The sequence below is a fragment of the Python bivittatus genome, unplaced genomic scaffold (genome assembly GCF_059951505.1).
Source record: "Python bivittatus isolate LINGU-HERP-01145 unplaced genomic scaffold, Pbiv_v1 ctg000960_np1212, whole genome shotgun sequence".
Classification (NCBI taxonomy): domain Eukaryota; kingdom Metazoa; phylum Chordata; class Lepidosauria; order Squamata; family Pythonidae; genus Python; species Python bivittatus.
Window position 1 is genome coordinate 9097585 of NW_028277124.1, and position 17548 is coordinate 9115132.

Here is a 17548-nt window from a genome sequence, read left to right on the forward strand (position 1 = left end):
ATAAGTAACATAAACTACTTTGGGAGGTTTTATGACTGAAGAGTGAGATTAAAAACATATTAAAGAAATACATAAATAATTTTGAGGTGAGGCATAGAAAAATTGAGTGAATGAATATTCAATATGAATACCATATTGAGAGGGGTTTTTTTTCCCCATTGTGATAATTCCTGACATGGAAATCCATGCTTTCATTGAGTATTATTCTAACCTTTTTTTCTGACCAGAAAAGTCCTTAGTGAAGGCAGTTCCAGCAGTCCCAGTTGCCATCGTTAAGTGAGGACCTCATGTGACCATGACTTGTGACTACCTGCCAGCTTCCCCACTGACTTTGCTTGTCAGAAGCCAGCAGGGAAGGTCACAAATCACGATCGCGTGATTGTGGGATGCTGCATCGGCCTTAAGTACAAGGACTGGTGGTAACTGCCCCTCATACAGTGCCATTGTAAGTTTGAATGGTTGCTGAACGAGTGGTCCTTAAACAAGGACCACCTGTAACTTCATCAGTATTTATGTAATATTAATATTTTCTGCCCTAATGTGCATCAGTTTGTACTTAATGAGCTTATTTCTTTTTTAATGTCCATTCTTCCTTTTTGAGATACCCCTTAGAGATCTTTACTATCACTTCCTTAACTCTCCAAATAATTAGAAAACTTAACAGGTTAACTGTTTGTCATAAGAAAGTTGTGACTTTCTAACTTCTAACTCAAAATTTATTTTTTAAACATTTTATTAGAAGTTTTAATTACAATGGTAAAAGATAATAAGAAAAGAAAAACAGAATAAAAGGTGCACGAAAACAAGAAAAAAACAGGGAAAAAAACCCTAAGAAAGTGACTTCCCACTCTCATCATGACAAGTATAAACAATTTCATAATCTTTTCATCTCTTCATCCCATATCTCAGCTTTTAACTATGGGCAAATCCAATAAAGTCTTCTCCAATCCAGGTATCAGCAAAAAGTCCAAACAGAGCCCTAAAATAATAACATTAATTAGCAAATGTAAAACTCATCCATATCTCAGCTCTTAACTGTAAGCAAATCCACATTTAAAAGACATAAAAGTGGTCCCAGTATTCTAGTATGAACAAAAGACTGAAATTTAACATGACAAAGAGGGACAATTTCTCCTTTAAAAAGAACAATCTCACAAAGATCCCTTAAGTGAAAGGACAATTAGATACAAAGCCAATTTAGATGCCATCAGATTAGGATACATAAAATGACTGTAGGGAAAAAGGCTTAAATATCATGTTAACTGTAAGCAAATCCAATACACAATGTATTTCCAGTCCAGATGTCAGCAAGTCCAAAAATAACCACCCAAAATAACATGTCCCATTTTAACCCTAATCAAATAAATCAACTTTGTGTTCCTCCCTTTTGCATAAAACAATCTTGTTTTTTAATCCATTGAGATGATTATTGATCCTTGTTTCAAATTTCTTCAGAGCTTTAAAAAGCCTCTTTTGTAAGTCCAGCAAGAAGAAATTATTCCAATTACTGTCTGGGATTAGCATTTTTATTTCCTTCTTAATTTTTAAGACCTCATCCAATTTTTTTCCCCTATGTCTAATGACAAATTCTTGTTCATGTTGTTCTCAGATAAATTTTGTTGCAAATCTTTTTCTGTAACAGCATCTTCTGGGAACAGACAGTTCCTAAGAACACACAACACAGCTTACATTATTGATTCACGGTCCCAATGCAATTTCTCAAAAATGTCTCTGAACGCCATTATAAGTTGCTTACCTTGTTATTTCTCCAATACCGAAAATAATTTTTCTTTCCTACAAAAATGCATTTATTCTTTAAAATTAATTTCAAAGTCTTAATATTCAAAATAAAATATTCCAATTTTTTCTGAGCCCTTAATCCATTTAAAACTTTCTGTAATCAAAACCTTGTCTTGCTTTTTGCTGTTTATTTTGAATTCTTAAAGGTTTTAAAGAAACAGTTTAATTTTCTTATATTAAGGATTGAAGGCACTCACTGGGTGTTTCCAGCCTTGTCATTTTGAAGGTATATAACTTCTTTAAAACAATTAATGGGCAATTCCTGAAAGTGATTAGCAAAGGAAGTGAGAACTTAATGTCCTTTGGAAGGCTCTGACTGCATCTGGAGCAAGTGTGGGAAATTCCCTCCACTCCTGTTCCTCCCACCCTCCAGAGACCGCTGCCTTGCAGTCTCCTCATGAGAAGCAACCATATGGAACGCAGCTTGGATGATCTCATATCCTCTCTTTGTCCATAGAGGGTCGAAGGAGCCGATGTACTTGTCAGCTTCCTGTTCTTAGTTACAATCATCAGCTCCGTTTTATGCGGAGCCACCTTTAGTCCACCATTCTTCCCTAGAAGTCCAACTCAAAATCATTTATAAAGAAGTTCAAAAGTACTCACAGGACTTTGTTGATTACATCTCTCCCTTGCAAGAACTGACCATTTATTCCTGCTCTCTAATTTCTGTTGTTTAATCTCTTGTCTCATTAACAGCTGAATTTGGTTTAGGTGATTGGTTTTACGAAAGCCTTTTGTGTATCAGATTACCCCATCCACATCTTGTTGAACCTCTTGAAAGAACAATAAAGATCATGCCACAATTTAATTTACCAAACTTGTGTTGGCTCTTCTTCAGCAAGTTATATTCTTTTAAATACTTTTATCGGTCACTTTCTAATATTACAAACATATTACCAAGTATTTGACAATTCTAAAACAATTAACTTTCGGATCAATCTTAATTAAACTTGGTTTCAAAAAATGACAACTTTATCTCTTGTCATCACTTTTGCATCAGCTGTTCAGATTCCTTTCCTCAAAATAATGATTCAGGCAATGTAATCAACAAAGTCCTGTGAGTACTTTTGAACTTCTTTATAAATGATTCTGTTCTATATTTCTTTCCAGCAAAAATAATATCAATAATTGTCTTACCTATAGTATTTAGTGTTTTAACTCTTTTTATTCCTCTAATATTTAGCAAATAGCATTATTGTTATTATTATTATTATTATTATTATTATTATTATTATTATTATTCGCACAGTCAGCCAGATGTTTAGACTGGATTTGGCATTGTTGTTGTATTTAAACAATGCATTGATCTTAATATTCTTACAACATTGTCCTTAAATATTTTATTTTTTGCATTGCTTGTTAGTTGGTTCCTGCATTTCTTTAGAAGACTTCTATTTTAAGAAAGTAGGCTTTTATTTTTATGGCATTCTTGAGATGGCTTATTAATCCCCTTAATGATTTCTTGGACTTGCTGGTACCTTTTTCTCACTTAAGCTATACATTGTAGCTGAGCTATTACTGTGGATTTGAGTAACTCCCAGGCATTGTTGAGATATTTTTATCTCTTGGAGTTTCAAGTTCTCTTCTATTAGTCCCTTGTATAGCATTTTTGCAACCTGACTACAGTATGTTGGACTTTGACTTCTTTTTTCTTCCAAATTTCATAGCACTGTGGTCATTATTTCTGATTGATCCAGTAACATTTCAGTCCTGGAACTACCAAAGATTAAATTCAGGATCATTGCTCTTCCTGCCAGCTTGCAAACCAGCCTTTCTAGCACGAAACCACTTAGAACGTTATGAAGTTTAGGGAGAATATTTTATCTCTTCATTATAACTGGAATATGCAAAACCACGTGAAAGTCGGTATGGCCCCTCATAGTCCAGAAAATCCTTCATTCTTCTTGATAAATTGGGGGAGTCTTTGAGTGATTGGGGTTGTTGCTCTCAGGGCTTTACACTTGGAGCAACATCCTCATCAGGAAGCAGAATTACCCACCCTGGTGCTCACTCTCCTCCATCTTTAATAGTATTCTAGAAGGAGAGCAAAGTCATCCTTGCTGCAACTTTGAGCTTCCAGAGTTTTTCTTAGCTCCTTTGGGAAACCCAGGAATCCATGGTTTGCAGGGGATGGAGCAGTACAATGGAGGATAACATTTTCTTCTCTCCCTGGCGATTGACAGGGCCATTTTCCACCTGGACTTCTTTTATTGAATAAGGCAGGTAATCCTTATTCAGTTTTCTCCCTGTGATCCTAGTGTTCTCTCAACGCCCTGATGCCCTGAAAGGTAGTTTCCACTCCAAGGAGGATGTCAGTATGACGAAGCACAGAAAAACTGCTCTCTGGGAAAATCCCAGGAGACAAATGTCCTGTGCAGCCCGTTCAGTGCTTAGCAACAGGCACCATTGTTCATAAGCACCTTTAGCTTAAGTACCAGCATTACTCCTTTGAGTTTTTGCTCTTGCCCCAGACTCCAGGTCTTTTAAAAGAGAAGGGAGTACCCAACTTACACAGCCAGTCCAAAAGGTGGGAAAGCCTCCTAGGATACTTGGGATGAGTTCCCTGAGCATTAGTTAATCAAATGATTGCTGGTGTGGGTCTTCCGGGTTGTGTGGCCGTGTTCTGGAAGTTTTGTTTCCTAACGTTTTGCCAGCATCTGTGACTGGCATCTTCAGAGAGCAGGAGGAGCACAGACAAGAACTGCTCCTGTCTGTGCTCCTGCTCTCTGAAGATGCCGGTCACAGATGCTGGCGAAACATTAGGAAACAAAACTTCCAGAACACGGCCACACAGCCCGGAAGACCCACACCAGCCATTGTATTCCGGCCGTGAAAAACTTCCACAATACATTAATCAAATGATTCTTTTTATTTATTTATTTTATCAAATTTCTCCCCCGCCCATCTCCCCCCAATGGGGGATTCTTTGTCTCTATCAGACCTTTAACATATGAAAGATGGAGAACTATAGAAAGATGAGTAAGAAATAGATACTATGGACATGGTGTTGCTGTTTTTTCCAAAGTGATTTCACACTCCTAACCAAAACGACTGAGTTTAGAACCCAAGGTGGCCAAAGTGATCCCTGCAGCTTTAGGCCCAGCAGCAAATAATCTCTTCCTTGATATTGCTAAGTCAGAGTAGACCCCTAAAAACCAAGCAGGGTAATTTTGCATATGAAAGTGAAAACAATCAACTTCCACTGCCTCTTGGGGAAGGCCTCAAAATACTGTATAGTTGGGAAAAGATTTCTTCTGTCTTGACAGAGTCACGGCAAGAACTGTTTCAGCTCAACAAGATATTGACTTAGCTGCTCAGTATGGATATGGGAGAGTGGATCCTACACCCACAGTAATCCACAAAAGCACCATGAGATTTGATATCCCTTCAGTGCTTTGCAGGCTGCACATAAATTGACTAAGTTTATTTCCAGTTCTTTACAGAGGGAGACTTGGTTTCAGATGGCTGAATAGTTGTCTGTACTTCCCTTCCTGATACTTTGTCTGTGAACTTGATCTCGTATAAGATATATTTGAAGAAAGTAGAACATCACCTTGGCAGTCTGTTCACAAATTCTGTTCACAAAGCCCTCCCCATAAGGCCAGATTTGTCAGATTCAGGTTGGTTACAGCTATATACCTGTCGGTTGAGTGGCAAATGCAGATACTGGGATACAGTATTATCACTGTCCAGAGCATCTTCCTTCAGAGCATTAATAGCAATAACAATATCAATTATTAACAAATATTGGTAATTAATAACAATAACAAGATAGCCTGTTGTGTCTTCTGCCACTAAAGTAGAAAGAAGGCTGTGGCATTGGATAGGCAGATACCACAGTTTTGTGGTTCTCCATTTCTCTTTTTATGAGGCACTACCAGCTTAATTTATGAGACTCTATTCAACTGGTAAGTCCTGCAGCAAATAGTGCCTCATTTGTCAGTCTGCTTAGCAAGCACTCCCACCCCATAGGGGACTGCTGTGGTAAGGAAAATGGAACATTGGGTGAAGTTCTTTTTCTGCTTTGCAGGAAGGGAATCTGATTCTCCCCCTCTCTCCCCAAAGAGGTTATGGGGTTTTTGCTCTCTGGTACCTATTTTTACAATTCTGTTCCTTCTATTTTGCTAGAGACCTGTTACTAATATTACTTGGAAGTACCATACTTAGCTGGAACGTTTCTCTCTACTACTGTATGTAGACAACGAAACAATTTTTTTGGTCTTCCCTGTAGCAGTGAAGGTACAGAGATAGCTTACACCCAGTTTCCTGCTTTGGTGAATTCATTTTCCATCTTAGGATGTGATAGCATATCTTCATGGTGAAATTGGTTTGGGGAGATTTTACACATAACAGTTCAGTGGAAAAGTCTCTTAAGGATTCTAGTTTGCCTGAAATATCTTTTTAGGTATATGGAAGGAATAACACCATTTTCAGTATGGAGTTCCCTATCTTTCCTTCTAGAGATTAACATACTCAACAGGTAGTCTTTACGTTTTGTTAAGCCTGCTATATGTTTTTGTTTTATTTGTCACCCTTAAAGCCTGCATTCTTAACTCTCTCATCTTGACCTGAAGTCTTCTAGCATTTGCATAGCACTAGGAGTTCTGGATTCACATATAATGTTATAATTTAATGCTGTTAGTGTACCTAGTCAATGTATGTATCTCTGCATATCTTTGGAGTGTTCATCTTTCCATTTTGGCCTTTTTAACTAGATAACATATATATACATACATACACTCTTGGTTTATTTTTCCTGCATCACATATAATTGAACTTTCTAAACTTTTTCACCCTAGTGGTAACCAAGGGTAAGTCTCCCTAAAGAAGATGCTTTCTAGCCTACATTGGCTATTCTTCAAAATTCAGGTTTAAATTATGCTATTGTGATTTATTGATATTAAGTATCATCCTTAATTTGGTATGATTCCAATTCAAATGAAGCTGATCCCTTTTGGATAGACGTGGCTTTTCGGAAGATATACACAGTATTTTATATCACTATGTCGTGTTACCAAGCTTATTGGGCAGGGTGCAATTCATCCATACATTGAGACCCTTTAGCTCCATCTGATTAGATGGTTGAGCTCATAAACAGATGACAATTTCCAAAACTGTCTTGAGAATCCCAGATTTCAAAATCCTTCCTAGCAACTACGCTTGACTTTTGAAACCTCATGACTTTGTTTCTCCATATCATTGGTGCTGATGTACACAAAAACCACTGTTAAATTAAATTTGTATGCCACCCAACTTTCATTAACTCTCAGAGGCTCACAACAATCAAAGAAATTACAATAAAATCAATAAAAGATAGCAGGCGTGATGAAGCAAGGTATCTCACTCTCCCTCGCGAAAGTCCTGGGTGAAGCGCCAGGTCTTAACAGCTCTTCTAAACAACAGCATAGTGGTGGCCACCTGGATCTCAGAAGGACTCTTGCTCCAGAGGACAGGCTCTGCTTCAGAGAAGGCACACTTCTGGGGTCCCAACAGATGACATCGTTTAATCAAAGGAACCCAGAGTGTGCCAACACTGCAGGATCGAATCAACCAGGCAGATGTTATTGGGAGATAGGTAGTGCCTTAAGTAACCAGGCCCTATGCCATTTAGGGTTTATAAGTAACAACTAGCACCTTGAATCATACCCGGATGCAAACCAGCAACCAGTGCAGCTTGTAAAGTAGAGGTGCTACATGGGCACACCAAGGCATGTCCATTACCACTCACGCCCCTGCATTTTGGACCAGTTGAAGCTTCCAGGTGGTCTTCACGGGCTGCCCCATGTAGAGCATGTTGCAGTAGACAAGCCACAAGGTGACTAAGGCATGAGTGACTGTCTGAATTCAATTCAAATCAGAAATAATATCTGTAACCTATCCATCAAAAAGGGAATTTCCCACATATCTATTATGGACTTGTGTGTGTGTGTGTTTGTGTGTGTTTGAACTTACTGATAATTGGGCCATCCACTATTAAGAGCTCCCCCTTTATGAATTATACCATTGATGCAAAATGATATAATTTCATTCCCCAAAATAAATTTCTTATAAAAATGTCATATCCCAGTTCTCAGAATGAAGCCCTCCTTCCATAAGATTGTAATATTCCATAAAAGAGTCTCTCTAAATCTTATCCAGCCTTTCTACCCCTCAGTTACTCCAGCTCACCTTCTTTGAGACCAAGAACATTATCATTCATCTGAGACTCTGGGTAGTGTGCAGGATAGACCTTAAATCCGTGCTTACTTTTATATTAGTTTTTACTTATAGTATTTATTTGGAAAGGTAAATGATATGCTATGGTGAGGCAAGGTAGATGTCCCAGTATTTTACAGTTTAAGCAGATTGTAAGGGTAAAGTGGATCTTGCAAGGCTTAAATACACAATTTGCTCTGTTAAAATCTTGAACCTATAGTTGGGCCAACTTTAAGAACTGGGATCCTGCCCATTTTGGGAGCATGGCCCTTGATATATTCCACAAAGCCAACATTCCAATTGACAAATGTTGCTCACTCTGGACTATGAAATAAGCAAAATTGTATGACTCCATTGCATCAGCTCTGATACACATAAAGCTATTCAATCATTTTCTACATTTTTTTCTTTAATTACAGTAGAAAATAAAGGCGTGGTTATCAAGATTTCTCACTGAATGTAGCCACCTTCTTTGCAATCTCTACATGTAAGATGTTTGTATGTTTGCAGGGCCTTTATTACAACTACAGATTGTTTTCAGCAGGAAAGACATTGCTAGAAGTCTTTCATGTGCTCCATGGAGTTATGCTGTGACAAAATCTAAGTTTTACTTTTTCTCTATTTCTTTTGTATAATATTGTATGTTCCTTATTCAGAGACAGGAAGATTACAAGAAATGAAGGTGAAAATAGTGAAGGTTGTGAAATTGGTTCCATATATTTGTCTCCCTGTTTGGACCAAATATAAATTCTCTCTCACACACACACACACCTGACCCCCAACAGCCAGGAAAATTATAGTAAATGTTAACTGTTAGTGTATTGTCCCAGTCCACCATACTTTACCTTGTGTCCCATTGCTTTAAATCTGGAGCCTGCTTCACCTAGCTTCCCCTTCTGGAAAGGAGGATTTTTATTTGTTATCAATTGTACCACCCTCCCATGTTGTCTCTAGTTTTAGTTATTGGAGATCAGCCATCTTCATCTTTTTGCGGAGGGAAGAAAACCATCCTCACTCTAGACAGCTGTGCATGGCTGATGCCCTTGGGATGGAAGTTCATCAAAAACATACCTTGGTTGATGTTTCAGTCTGTGAGATGGTGTGTTCTGAAACTTACAAGCTAGTTTTTATTGGACCAGCATCTTTGAAAGCAGCCATTGTCTTCCTTTGATAGGCTTGCTTACTTTAAAAGTAATGAATAAACACAGCTGAACAGATAGGTGACTGTATAGGAGATGAATGTCAGACTTTTCTATCAACTCTGGAAACAATCATACTACTACTAAGAAAGTCAACAGACAACCAAAAATGGCATTTTTGATATTAAAGTTTCTTCTTCCACTTGGAAGCTCACCAATCAGCAACATAATTTGGGCAGCTATCATTTCAGATTTTTGAATCTTTGCCATGATTCAACTGGGACATGTAATATAATTCTTACAAATGCTTCCTCTTGGATTTTTGGTCTTTACCATCTAGCCTAAAGATCAAATTCAGACCCTACTTCAAAAGGTGTACTATTGAAAAATTCCCTCACAATTAGTGGGAAGTAGGTTTTATTCACATTCCTTTGAAGTACAGAAAAAGCTGGTGGCATGAAAACTCATCCTTGACCTCGAGACTGGATTCTTAACATTCATGTCATAAAGTTTCATATGATTGTTTTCCCCAGTATACTACTACTAATCTGTTGGAAGAGGGATACTAAGTTGACAGTTGCCATCAAGAATTCTTGTTTCTGAATTGGAATCTGTCCCCTGTTTAGGAGATACTTCTGATACGCAACAAGCAGCAGCTACTTCAGTTTCTTTGTGATGCCAAGATACATATGAAAATGACAGTGATTGTATCCCATTTGATACCTTGGGATGCAGATATACCCACATATAGCCAGTTCTTCTTTCTGTCAGTAGATGTACATCTACAAAGGGCTTAGTTTGAGCTAGGACCTGTGTTTCAGGACAACATAGAGTAATCCTCCATATTATCACCACAGCCAAACTAGATTAAAGATAACTCCATGCATTTTGTTTTGTTTCTTTAAGCACTTTATATAACCACTCATCTTATTCTCACAACTCTGGACTGCTAATAGTACATTTAAAAACCCAACACAAAAATCCAAAAATAAAAATTAAAAGGACTCTAACAACAGTAGAGTAGAACCATCAAAATGCTATACAATATGACAAGACCCACAAAAAAACAACATACCTTATTCGGCGACACAGGTTGGCATCTCCTACAATCCTGGCCCCAGTGCTGGGGGTGGGGGGAGATGCAGACTTTTAAGACTTTCCTAAAGACTTACAAGGTTGGGGCCATCTGAGTCTTCACTAGGACTCTTAAAAACTGGAGGCACTGAGGCAGTAATGAGAAGGTCTATTGTGTGGATAGTGTTGCTTCTATTTCTGATGGCACAAATGTCAGCTATGATTAGGCACCAGTCCATTTGGTTCAGAGGATGCTAAACTTAATGGCAGCTTCTCTGATTCTATTTCCCTTCACCAGAACGGCATACAATCTACTGCAGTGGCTTTTGGCAATCTTCACTAGGATCTGCATTCCATTTAGTCTCAGCCTCCCATCAGCAAATTGCTATTTCCTTTCATGGTGCATCACTCTTGATAGTTTGAATTCTTGATCGTTTGAATTTGAATGACTGACATATGCAGTGATTACCAATGCCTGAAGTCAGGCTGACAGTACACTGTGGTTCACTTAAGAAATCACTGACTTTCTTCAAGTGGGCTTATGCCACATAGTAATTATCTTTAAGCTATTTACTGTCTTCAAGACATTCTGAACTTGACCTTAGAGACCAGATATTTCATGTTGTTACAAGTGTTTTCTATATAAAACATCAGGGTGAAATCCAGTCATCCAGAGTTCAGTCTTTATATTCCACTTCTGGAATTGATACATTTTGTTTAACATGCTGTTAATGCTTGTACACTTTTCAGATTTGGGAAATAGTTTGGCAAATTCCTTCAGCCACACAAGATCACCTCCCACAAATGAACGGTTCACCTGACTATGATTGTTCTCTGATTGGAACATTCTGGCAATAACTTGTTCGTCTTTTTGGCCAGTGTTTAATTCCTGAAATATTGCATAATGTAAGCCACAGAAAGAAGTTGGTAGGACACATATTCCTACATACTTGGTAGAAACCACTACTATAACCAAGCCTTCCTATCCCATTGAAAACAAGAGTTCCCAGTATTTCCATGTATCCTGGTTAGTCTTTTTTTTTTTTTCATATTTCTCACCACTAAGATGAGATAAATGGAAGCCAGAGTAGGTTATCTAGGAACCAAGTCTGCCATCAGACTCATATGTTTGCTCATCATTAACCTTTATGATTCAAGGAGACCACAAGGAAAAATGGTTATTGGTTCTTTCAATGGTTTTCTGTATATTCACACAATCTAATATTCTGCCCTCTACAAGTGTCCCTCTTGGTAAATATTCCTTGTTTTTCTTTCCCTGCTGCTGTAGTCTTGGGAAACTAAAGAGAAAGATGGGAGCTATACTTAGGAATCTGAACACTTGATGGGTGATCTTTGTGTCAGAATTCATACTCCTTACAACAAAAGTCCTGTGAAACAAACTTTATATTTGCATTTATTTTTACTTGTTCTTTGCCTTTTCATTCAACCAAGTATTAAGGAGCAACAAAATTTACAAAGTAAATAGAAGCCATACAATAAAAGCTTACATTTTTAAAAATGCTGAAATTAATAATTGTGAAAGAGAGGTCTTTTCAGATCTTCTAAACACTGAAAGAATGGGTGCCAAATGCAGCTCCAGAAGGAATACAGTAGCCTGGGAGTATTGAAGAAAAAGTCTTCCATACGTGCCAGATAATTGAGTCAGCAGGGACAATGTTGTAAGAGGTTAACACCTGAACAGTTCAGGGACAGTCAGTATTGTGAACAGAAATCACCTTTTATTCATGCAGTACCCTGAGATCCATGGGAGTTTTCCTTCTGCAGGAGAGTGGTTTTACCAGCCTTTCACTACAGCTTCTCATACTCCTTTTCATGCTACACTAGAATCGACCACTCATTAAGGGACACAAAGGGTTCAGGGGAAAAGAAGGGCTATAATGGAAAAGATTAACAAATCTATTTGAAGATAGTACATCTCTGCTAATTTTGAGACCTCATCCAGCCCACTTGTTTGCAGAACTTACTGTTTATAGTAAGTATAGCTATAGGCTATAGCAGTATAGCAAATTTATTTTTACACCTAATACTTACTGTTTTCAAGTTAGTTTCAAATTTGGAAGCCAGCTCTAAATTATCTAACATAGTTCTGCTTTATTCCTGGTTCTTTCTTATGTCTTCGCCCAAAATATTTGCTTGATGTCATTCCCTTTCTTCAAATCCTTTCTCGGACTTCAATTTGAGGGACAACCTACATAGAATTAATTGCAGTTGCCTATATTCATATTGGAGAATATGAGGGAAAAAATGCCACAAGGAAATGTGGCATCTTACCTTTATTCACAGTGTTATGAAAAAAGTAAAATCCTTCTGGCATCTCCAGAGTGTTTGGAAGAGGGCTACAGATTTCAAAAAGGATTTCTATGCCCACTTCCTGTAGCACAGTGAAAAAAATAAAAGCAGGTGATACAATGAAATCATGCCATTAGGCAATATATGCAATGTAAATACAGTATATGCAGTCTGATTATGTGAACAAGAGGGGTTGAAAAGAATCCATAAGACAACAGATTAAGGAAAACAGTATGGAAGGCTTCAGTGCTATGTAAACAAGTATCTCTTTCATTGATCATGGGTACACTGCATACTGATAATTTAGAAACAGTTGCTAGGGAAAATAGAGCCTTTGGTGACTGATTTTCTGATGGGCAGATATTAGTGATCTTAATTCTCTTAATAATTTTTCATTCAAAAATTCGATAAAGCACAGCTCAGTTTCTTAAGCCTTTTCTTTAAATAAAAACACCTTCAGTGTATTTAAATGTAAGAATAATTTAGGAATTTCAATTTTAGGAGGTTTTTACACATTTTGAAATCAGATTTGTGATCCTCTAAACTAATTGAATTCATAAATACAGTAGCATAAAACTCACAAATAGGTATAAGTTATACATTTAAGTTTGTGCTGTTTCTACTATTATCAGCCAATGTTGTGAATTTTATCTGAATATTTGCATGTGCTCTAGAAATAAAAGATGTAGACTCCTGTTCCACTCCAAATCAGGTGTGCCATAATAGCAGATTTAATCAACATTTTGCTACAGACTAGTTGGGTTCACTCATAATGTGTGTTGTAAACAGTGGTTTATCATTTAGCGTTTTATGTAAACTAAACCATTATGCCTTAGTCAATAAGCATTGTAAAACAAGCTGTGCCATAAAACAGTGTGGAACCTAGACATTGAGGTACAGCTTTAGACATTATAGGAGAAGAACTCCATCTGTGGTGGCAAAAAACTCTGATAATTCTGATAAATTCTGATGATTCTGACAAATTCTGATAATTCTGAAAAGTCTGATAACATATTTTCCTACTAACAAATTTATGCCTTTTAATAAAATTTGTTAGCTGGAAAAAGTGCTACCAGACTCCTGATTTTTTTACACTGGCTGGGTGACTTTGGGCCAATCACTCTCTGCGAGCCCAACCCACCTCGCAGAGTTGTTGTGGAGAAAATAGGAGGCAGGAATATTAGCTATGTTTGCCACCTTAAGTTATTTATTTTAAAAAAGCAGAAAATAATACAGGTTGTCCTTGTTTAGTGACTGCAATTATGGTGATGAAAAAGTAACATTGTGACCAATCCTTGTATTTACAACCTTTGAAGGTCTGTAAAGCAAAGGAAAGCTGAAGTAATGTCATAAGCACAGTTGTGGTTTCACTTAGCGACTGCTTCACTTGACCAAGTTGCAAGTCCCAATTGTGTTCGCTAAACGAGGACTACCTAGAATAAGAATAACAGCAGCTTTAGGTATCTCTTCTAACTAGCCAAAATTGAATCTTCCTTTTGTTAATTCCAGAATATACTGTGTTTAGTCAGTGGTACAAGCAGAAATGTCTTTGGCTTCTTGAAAAGAAAATTTGCCCTTGATCTCCTATTTTAATACATTTCTAATGCTAACTTGGACAGGAGAGATTCTCTGTAAAATGTCTTTAAACTGATAGGGAGTTTAGAGTTGAATTATAATGATACTGCCTGCTTTTTTTCTGCATTCCACCTTACTCCAGCTGTCTTTTAGTTAAACAGAATTTTGTGTCTTATTTACAAAGAATATTTTCACAACTTTTGGGGGTGGGGGTTGATCAGCAATTAACACATTTGTTTTAGCAGGGTTATTCTTATATATTAGGTTATAATAATTCAGGATAATAGTTTCAGCTAATTCCAATCCAAAATGTGAACTATTAAAAATGTCTGCTCATATGTACATTATTTAACAAATGAAGAAAATACTTTGTGAGGAAATTTGCTGTGGCTTCATAAAGGTTTGGATATAAGCAGAAACTTCAGATGTAAATAGGCAGATGAAATAGTTTGCTAGTTTTTATTAATGGTACTTTCACATATCTATTTACTGAATGCTTTGAGACAAAACGGAATTATTACATCAGAATCCTGTTTTATTCATCCATTAGTCATACGTGCTGTGATTTTATCTTGTATCTGGTTTATATATTTTTTGCTGACACACTGAGCTAGACTCTCATTTCATATGTGCCAGTATTATCTAGTCTTAACTTCTGCAACCTGGTACTTTCTACATATTTTGGGGCCACCAAGTCCCAATGGCACATTCAGGATTTATAACAATCCAGTCTTTAATAATTTCGGAAAGCGTGAATTTTGGAGAAAGGGTGTTCTGGAGTGCCAGTGCTATGACAGAGAAACAATGTCTGAGGGTTTCTCTCCCCATTACTCAATGAAAGTGGGGAATTATTAGAAGATTCTCTTGGGAACTTCATACCAGGCAAGTCAAGATTGGGTGAAAAGCCAGTCCTGAAGATAACTCAGCAACAAATAACAAGCCATGTAGGACTTGAAAGGTCAAAACCAACACTTTGAACTGCACATGGAAGCTAATAGGCAGCCAGGGCCTAGTACACTGGTGCCACAAGGTCATGTTGCCAAGTACCCACCAACAGTTGGGCTGCTGCACTATGGACTAATTGAACCTTCTGGGTATTCTTCCAAAGCAGTCTGATGTGGAGTGCATAACAGCAGTCCAAATGGATGGTGGTGAGATCCTTCCATTCTGTATAAGGTTGCAACTGGTGCACCAGCTGAAGCTGGGCAAAGGGTCCCCAGCCATGGCCTTAACATGCTCCTCTATCAGTAGTCGTGAGTCCAGGAGGACTCCAAAGCAAAAACCTGCTGCTTCAGGGGCATTCTCACACTATTAAGAGATACAGCTGGTGAATGACAAGAAACCACAAATAGGGTTCCACCTGTTTTTGTCCCATCCATGCTTCACAGACTCCAGAAACCGAATCAAGGCCTTGTCAGCATCTCTAACACAGCCTGGGATAGCAGTGTATAATTAGGTATCATCAGGATACTGATGCACCTAAATCATTGGATAACCTGTTCCAGCAGCTTGAAAAGCAGGGAGAAACAACTGAACCTTATGGCACTCCCACAGGAGGGACAACTCTGTTGATGTTTCCTTCCCTAGTATCATTGATTGGAACCCCCCATTGAAGAAATAGAACCACTGCAGAACACTGCCTCCAACCCAAGCCTCTGTAAAGCAATCTATAAGGATACCATAATTGATGGTATTGAAAGCTGCTGAGAGATCCAAAAGGACCAAGAAAAGGATTCTCTCCCAGTCTAGATTATAACAAAAGTCATTGTTCAGGGTAACTAATACATACTGAGGCCTGAATCTTGACTGGAGTGGATCCAGATAATCTCTTTCATCTAACCTTCCCTAAAAAAGGAAGTTTAGAGGCAAAATGATAGTTATAAAAATCATTCCCTCTGTGGAGGGGATACATCACAGTCTCTTTCAAGGCAGCTAGTCTCATTCCTTCCTGCAGTGAAGCATTGATTACATCCCAGATCTAATCTGTCACTATTCCTTCAACAGTCAAGAGACCATCCTTAACTTGTGAGCCACCCAGTCACATATGTGAGATGGGCAGCTATATAAATTGAATAAATAAATATTCATGTAGAGTTCACAAGCCAGAACCAACCCAAGATAACATGGCCAGATGTTACCTCAATCACAACACACACTATTCATGAAGAGTCAAGTCTTTGGGAAATCTGAGCAATGTTGTCATCAAAATACTGTGCTTAGCAGTCGTGGCAACTAGGTGGGAGAAACATATTCCTGGAAACTAAAAAGTAACTCGCCAACCTGGCAAGTGAAAGGAAATTAGCCAACCTAAATAAGGCAACTGGGTGACAGCCCACCAGTGCAATAAGGGAGGAGAAGTAGTTGTGCTGTTCCCTTACCACCACAGAGTAAGCTCATATTTGAGGTGGTCCTCATGCTCTTGGATCCACTTTTCATCTTTCCCTAGCAGTGTTCTAGGTATTTCTTCTGCTGCTTCATTTCCTGGAGGACCAAGGGGCCATTCAAGATCAGTCCATAGGAAAACGCTGCTTGAAAGCAACGGTGTCAAGTTTGTCACTAATTGCCAGTGGCTAACAAGCCACTCAGTAGAACTGCCTGCAAGGTCACTAAGAAAATCCCCATGTCCCTGTTGGAGACCAACTGGATTCATTAGGTATCTAGAGTAGACCTTTCCTAATCAGTCTATTAATGGAGGTCCTAGGAGGCACTGAAGTGATCTGACCATGGCAAAGATCTGATGGAAACGCCCTCCGTCTCCAGATTCCTCTTGAGGAAAAAGCAAGGTCTAATGTCTTGCTCTGAAATTACTTCAGACAAGGCCATCTGGGACAAAGGAAATGGCAATTTAAGCCACCCAATCCCAAGACCAGTTCAAGAAGCTCAGGGACAGATACCATCAAGCCTCCAGGTGGCAGCAGCAGAATACCCAGTTTGCCCCTATAGCTCAGTTAGCTTATAGATATTCACAAACTGCTATTTCTGGAGCAAAGGCCCTGGTTACAAGTAGGATGCTTCTACAGATTAGTGCCATTCCCCCTCCTCAGCCCTGGTGTTGTAGCTGGTGAAGGATTTGAAACCTGGAAAGGCAGATCTCTAAGAAGGAGAGATCACTGCCTGCACCAAAACCACTGCCTGGTTTTAGTAATACATGCCAGGTATACGTGCACATACCCAATCAGATTATGGTGGAGAGAGATCTTATTGGAAACACACCTGGCATTTAGCATCAATAGCCTGATTTTGTATTTGTTCCAGTAAGTAAGTCAGGAGTTTGGAAGTAAAATAGGTGGATGGACAAATATAAAAAATAAATGGAACTCAACTAATGCAAAGTATTGTGCATGTATAAGATGTGTTTCTTATTTCTTTGAAATGAGGTTAAGATACAATTTTCCAGTCACTAAATATTATAAGCAGGCATGGTCCAGATTTTACATACATCCTTCATACTTTTT

At 38.1% G+C, this 17548-nt stretch overlaps 1 protein-coding gene across 4 annotated transcripts in view; it reads left to right on the forward strand.

Annotated features, from left to right (window-relative positions):
* Positions 1–17548, forward strand: part of ANKHD1 (ankyrin repeat and KH domain containing 1) — a 124180-nt gene that overhangs the window by 69122 nt on the left and 37510 nt on the right. The gene's annotated exons all lie outside the window — the stretch shown is intronic.